The sequence below is a fragment of the Podarcis tiliguerta genome (genome assembly GCF_965153285.1).
Source record: "Podarcis tiliguerta genome assembly, chromosome: 16".
Taxonomy (NCBI): Eukaryota; Metazoa; Chordata; class Lepidosauria; order Squamata; family Lacertidae; genus Podarcis; species Podarcis tiliguerta.
In genome coordinates this window covers 10,450,206-10,456,205 of record NC_139549.1, presented here as the reverse complement: position 1 = coordinate 10,456,205, position 6,000 = coordinate 10,450,206, and the positions used below count along the sequence as shown (strand labels likewise).

The window sequence follows — 6,000 nt, the reverse complement described above, 5'->3', positions numbered from 1 at the left end:
GAAAGTATAACTTAACAAATTGTGTGGTTGCTCCAGTGAACGAGATGTTTCACTCAATTTATGACACTACACATCCAGGGTGTGGGTGTGTGCAAGAGACAGAAGAGGAAGAAGGTGAGCCATCTTCAGACCTAGTGGCAGAATGGTGACCCACTGTTATTAGGCAGAAGGGAGCAAAAACCCCAATTCCAGGTGATGTGGTGCCCCGTTACGGACTCTTCAGCAGGTTGGGCAAAACAAAACAATATTAACTTTTGCTTGCTTTGTTCTGAAATATTCGTTGACATTGGATTAGTCGGATGCTAGGGAAAGGATAATGCAGATGTACAGCAGAGAAGTTAGAGAGCGGATGTATGGGAGTCTGTGGCCTTCCAGATTCTGGACTCTAGCTCCCATCAGCCCCAGCCAGCATGGCCAGTGGTCAGGGATGATGGGAGTCGGAGTCCAGAAACATCGGGGCGGCCTCAACCTTCTCCTTGACACGTGTCCTAATCAATCAGGGTCACATAACAGAGGTGTAAGGCGACCAGGGAGAAGAGACAGTGGAAGAAGATTGGGAACTTTTTTTTTTAAAAAAAAAATCTATTTAGAGAAATATTGTAAAATTAATGAATGTTAGGAAATGTTGGAATGAAATTACATGACTTTAGTAGAAACATTATAAGGAGTTAAGTATAAATAAATTTTAAGGTTCTGATGGTAAGATATTGTTAAAATAAACTAAGATAATTCAAATGATAGAAAGCAGTGAAAAGAGGGAAAGGATTTGCAGATGTAGTTAATAACTGGAATACAAAAAAGGGAGGTGTGAGGAGGTCGAGGAAATAAGTTAATGAAAGATAAGGATAAAGATTGGAAGTGTTTTTAATTGTTTTTGTTTTTTTGTGTTTTGATGTATTGTGCTTTTTGTTCTCTTTTTATTTTTTATTTTTCTTTTATTTTTTTGTGCTTTTTTCTGTAACGTTTAAACTTCTAATAAATATTATTTTTTATAAAAAAATAACAGAGGTGTAAGGCAAGGATGGAGGAACCCGGTGCCTTCTAGATGGCGTTGGTGCCATTGGCTAATCGTGAGGGGGTGATGGGACGGCACCAGGTTGGGGAAAGGTGTTGAAGGACACCAGGTGCTGTTTAGTGTGTGTGTGTTTGTTTAGCTTTTAAGGAGAGAAAACAGGTAAGTTGGCACATACCTCGCTAAATATTGTTTACTCCAGGAGTAATTATTCTTTACTTCAAAATGATACACCCCAGAAGTAATGGGCTAGCCAGCCCCACATTGCGGGGCTGGTGGGAAGGGAGGGTGGCAGTTGTGGTCCAGCAACTTCTGGCGGGCCACAGCTGCCTCATCGCTGTCCCAGACACATGTCCCAACCAGTCAGGGATCACATAATCACACTCACAGGGGTGTGGAGGAGGGATGAGCAGTGTGTGGCTCTCTGTAGACAGATGCCATCTCGCCTCGAAGCCGGAATATGACTGATCGTCACCTCCTGCAAGAAGTCAGGCGAGATCTCTGCAGAGATTTGATTTTGGAACGTTCTCAAAAAGCACTTGGGCAAGCAGTGGAACCGTCTGCCTACTGATTAGCTTATCTTTATTGCCACTGTAGTGTTGCGGGCCCCTTGATTTCATATGGATACAGGGTGTCTTGACCTAGAAAGGGAAGCTGGGGGAGGCCCATTGCCCGCAGAAGGGGTGTGGCAAGACTGGGTGAGTCAGCGGTGCAAATAAAACTGCCAAGGAGGTAGGCAAGGTGGCGGATGAATGGCACGGAGGGCAGAACTGCTAATCTGAAGCAGAGGGAGCGAAGCTTGACGGGTAGGTTAAAGAACCATGTGGCGCAACGATTTAAACCAGAGATGGAGAGCTGTTCGCTCTGTGGATGTTGACGGACTACAACTCCCATCGTCCCTGACCGTCGATTGTGCTGGCAGCTGAGAGCTGGAATCGAGCACATCTCGAGGGACGCATGTTCCCCAGCGTCGCTTGGAAAAGTGGGGGTCTGCGTGAGTTTTTGCCAGTGGGGGCGAGTAAGATGAAAGAGGGGGAGCAGGCTAATTTCTTGCGGAAGAAATAAGAACAGGGCCTGTAACTTTTCATTTCATATCTCAGGTTCTACCAGTGCTAGAATCTCTCTCTCTCTCTCTCTCTCTCTCTTTTTAATGCAAGATGGGGATTGGGGGCTTCTGGTTCATTGGGTTCAGGGGGGCTTGGCCTGCGCCTTTTTGCCCCTCCCTCGTGACACCCATGAGGGTGAGCTGTGAGCCAAGATGCTCTAGGTTCAGAGGCCGTCCTGGCTGTAAACTCACTAAGGACGCGATCCCTGCGGCTGTTTCACGGTGTCGGTTGTCGTAGGTCAAGACACCCCCTTATAGACTGGGATGCACTTGCGGAATACTTACAGTAATAATGCATTTTTGACAGTAATGTGGTTTATAAGGGTGATAATTATCAATAGTTGTAAGTCAGCTAAGTTCTGGCTAGTATAGACCAGGTATGTCCAACAGGTAGATTGTGATCTAGTAGATCACTGGACTGTGGTAGATCAATGGCTCTCCCCAAAGAAGCTCAAGAACATAGGCCTGATCCCCCCAAAACAGGGCATTCCTTCTTAAAAAAAACCTCAATCCAGAATCCCTAAAAAACGGGGGTAGATCACTGCGATCTACTCACTGTTTTTAACTGTGAGTAGATCGCAGTTTCTTGGGAGTTGGCCACCCGTGGTATAGACCCACTGAAATGCATGGCCCCAAGGACTTGTGGTGACAGATTTCAGAACGTGTGCTTTGAGCAGAATTAACAGAAGCTCAAGGGCAGGACTAGTAACTGAAATAATTGGCAGGCTCATTCAGTTCTGGAACACACAGTACTTTCCTTAACAGATAGGGAACACAGCCCAAGGAGAGCAATTAACTTAATTTTTTCATGTTCAGGTAGCCTCAGTGGCATGAAGAACATTGATTGGGTTGAGGCTGGTGCACAGACAGTGAGCAGCTGCAGTTATCCATGCCCTGGGAACTTCAGCGCTTGATTACTGCAATGTGTGTTACGTGGGGCTGCCCTTGAAGACAGATGGGGAACTGTAGCTAGCCCAGAATAAGGATGCTATGTTGCTAGCTGGATCTGGAGAGGAGAGCCTCTCTTGCTGGTATCGAATCACATGTTCTAAAAGGAAGGAGAGCTTTCCCCCTTCAGGAAGATGGTTTTATGCTCAGGCAAATGCATGCAAATTAAGCTGACCAATCCACGGATCGGCTCATCGCATGCAATTAATCCAGATGAGATTTCTCTTGCCTGGATTATGACTCAGTTGTTTTTGTTCTTGCTGTTATCAATTCATATTGACTAGTTGAATTCTTTTGCGCCAAAAATTGACCCGAAGCGGTAAAGATGGAAATACAGTGGTGCCTCGCAAGATGAAATTAATTCGTTCTGCGAGTTTTTGCGTCTAGCGAATTTTTCGTCTTGCGAAGCACGGTTTCCCATAGGAATGCATTGAAAAGCAATTAATTCGTTCCTATGGTCAAAAAAAGGCCAAACAAAGCCAAATTTGGTACAAGAAGAGTTTATTAAGTGCTCTTTAAAGTTACACATACTGTAAAGAGCATTTCAAAAACTGAAGGAACAATAATTTAACTTTCTAAACATGACAGAAAAGCATTTAACAATCACCAAAGTGTACTGTACATACATTTTCTAAGACTCTGGGGGACAACTCGAAGAAGGTTCCTCTTCTACTCTTTGCTTCTTGGTGAAGAACCTGTCCATGGTCTGCTGCTTCATCCGCCTTTTCAGGACCTCCCTGAAAGACGACATGACCCTCGTATCAAAAGTGTTCGCAAGGTCATGTGTCAGGTCCTTGTCAGGGTGGTGCCACTGTGCAAAAGACTGCACATCTTTCCACTTGTGGCAAATGTCCCTCAGTTCTTTGGAGGACAGCCGTTCCTCAGTTGCTTCCTCCTCTTCCAGCGAGGCCTGCTCCTGCGCAGCCTCTGCCTGCAGTTCGACCAGCTCCTGGGTGGTCAGCTCGTGGTCGTGCTCCTCCACCAGCTCGCTGACGTCCTCCTCTGTGACCTCCAGGCCCATGGTCCTCCCCAAGGAAACAATGTCCTGCACCACTGTTGACTCTGGTGCATCAGAGTCACTTGGTGCCACACAGTCCGGCCACAGGCTGCGCCAAGCGCAATTCATATTTCTCTGGCTGATCCCGTCCCAGGCCGTGGTGATCATCTTCAAGCAGGTGACGATGTCGAAGTGGTCCTTCCAGAATTTCCGCAGGGTGATGTTGGTGCAATCAGTCACCTCGAAGCATCGCCTGAAAAGCTCCTTGGTGTAGAGTTTTTTGAAATTGGCGATGAGCTGCTGATCCATCGGCTGGAGCAGTGGTGTGGTGTTAGGCGGCAGGAACATGATGTTGATGAAGCTGAACTCCTCCAACAAGTCCTCCTCAAGGCCTTTAGGATGAGCAGGAGCATTGTCCATCAGAAGCAAAGCCTTCAGCGGCAGGTCGTTGTCCAGCAGGTACTGTTTGACAGCAGGGCCAAAAGCAAGATTGACCCAGTCCACAAACAGCACACGTGTGACCCAAGCCTTACTGTTGGATCGCCACATGACACTCAGCTGCTCCTTGTCGACCTTGTGTTTCTTGAAGGCCCGTGGGTTCTCCGAGTGGTATACCAGCAGGGGCTTGATCTTCAGGTCGCCGCTTGCATTGGCACAGAAGAGCAGGGTCAGACGGTCCTTCATGGGCTTGTGGCCAGGCAACTTGGCCTCCTCCTGAGTGATGAAAGTCCTTTTGGGCATCCTCTTCCAAAACAGCCCGGTCTCGTAGCAGTTGAAGACCTGCTGTGGAACGTAGCCCTCCATCTTCACAACCTCCAGGAACTCCGCTGCAAAGTCTTCAGCCGCAGGAACATCAGAACTGGCAGCCTCTCCATCACGCTGTGGATTCCAGATCTTGTCTTGAACTGGTCAAACCAGCCTCTGCTTGCCTTGACGACTTCTGGCTCGCCTGAGGTTCCTGGCTGTTGCCGGACGAGGTCTGCATGCAAGGCCCTTGGCCTTCTCACAAATGATGGCCTCAGTCACTGTGTAACCAGATGAGCAGCAACTTCTCCACCTCCTCCAGAACAGCTGGGTGGTTCTTCACGATCCTGGTGACTCCCTTGGCTACGTCAGTCGCAAGGATCTTCTCCCTCATCTTCAGGATGGTCCCGATGGTCGATGGATTCCTCCCATACTCCCTGGCGAGGTCTGTCACACCATCGTGCTTTCGGATGACCTCCTTCTTCATTTCCAGCGTTACCTTCTCCTTCTTCCTCTCGCCGGCCTCTTCAGCAGCAGTCTTCTTGGGCCCCATGGCAGCACAGCTCCTACCTTCACAAACCCCAAAAAATAATAATCAGTGCTTCACATCCAAAAAATTCAAAAGCACCAAACCTCCCAGAAAACAATTCCCTGACCCCCCCAGCCACCCACCACACAGAAATCCAAACCCATAAATCTTTTTTTATAACAAAGGCAGAGTGCCCCAATGGTCACAAAAAATCATAAAAATGCAGGAAAAAACACACAAGCTTCCAGATTCTTGCAAACCCCTCCCCAACACCAAGTCCTTGAATTCCAAACACCCCAACCCAAAATCCAAAACCCCCCCAAAAAATTTTAAAAGTTTGACTTACCAAATGGCTGCAAAAGAAGTTTTGGAAAAGCTTCAAAAATCGCCGAAGTCTTCAAAAATCTCAAAAAAGGCTACCACACCACGTGCTATGAGTTGCTCCTCGAAGTCAAGTTGCAACTGCACCTCTTCAAGCAATGCACCCTGGGTATTAACGGTTTTAAGAAAAAGGAAACAAACTTGCAAGACGTTTTCGTCTTGCGAAGCAAGCCCATAGGGAAATTCGTCTTGCGAAGCAACTCAAAAAACGAAAAACCCTTTCGTCTTGCGAGTTTTTCGTCTTGCGAGGCATTCGTCTTGCGAGGTACCACTGTAGCAAGGTC

General features: G+C 47.3%; 1 protein-coding gene across 2 annotated transcripts in view; it reads left to right on the top strand.

Moving 5' to 3' along the window:
- LOC310666982 (lysosomal acid glucosylceramidase-like) overlaps positions 1-6,000 on the top strand; it is a 38,137-nt gene that overhangs the window by 10,392 nt on the left and 21,745 nt on the right. Inside the window, exons 1-2 of one of the 2 annotated variants that reach the window (XM_083418567.1) lie at positions 184-515; positions 1,009-1,818. The exons of the other annotated variant lie outside the window; for it this stretch is intronic. The gene's annotated coding sequence lies outside the window, so the exon portion shown is untranslated. Of the gene's footprint in view, positions 1-183; positions 516-1,008; positions 1,819-6,000 lie in introns of those variants that run through there. 2 annotated transcript variants of the gene reach the window in all.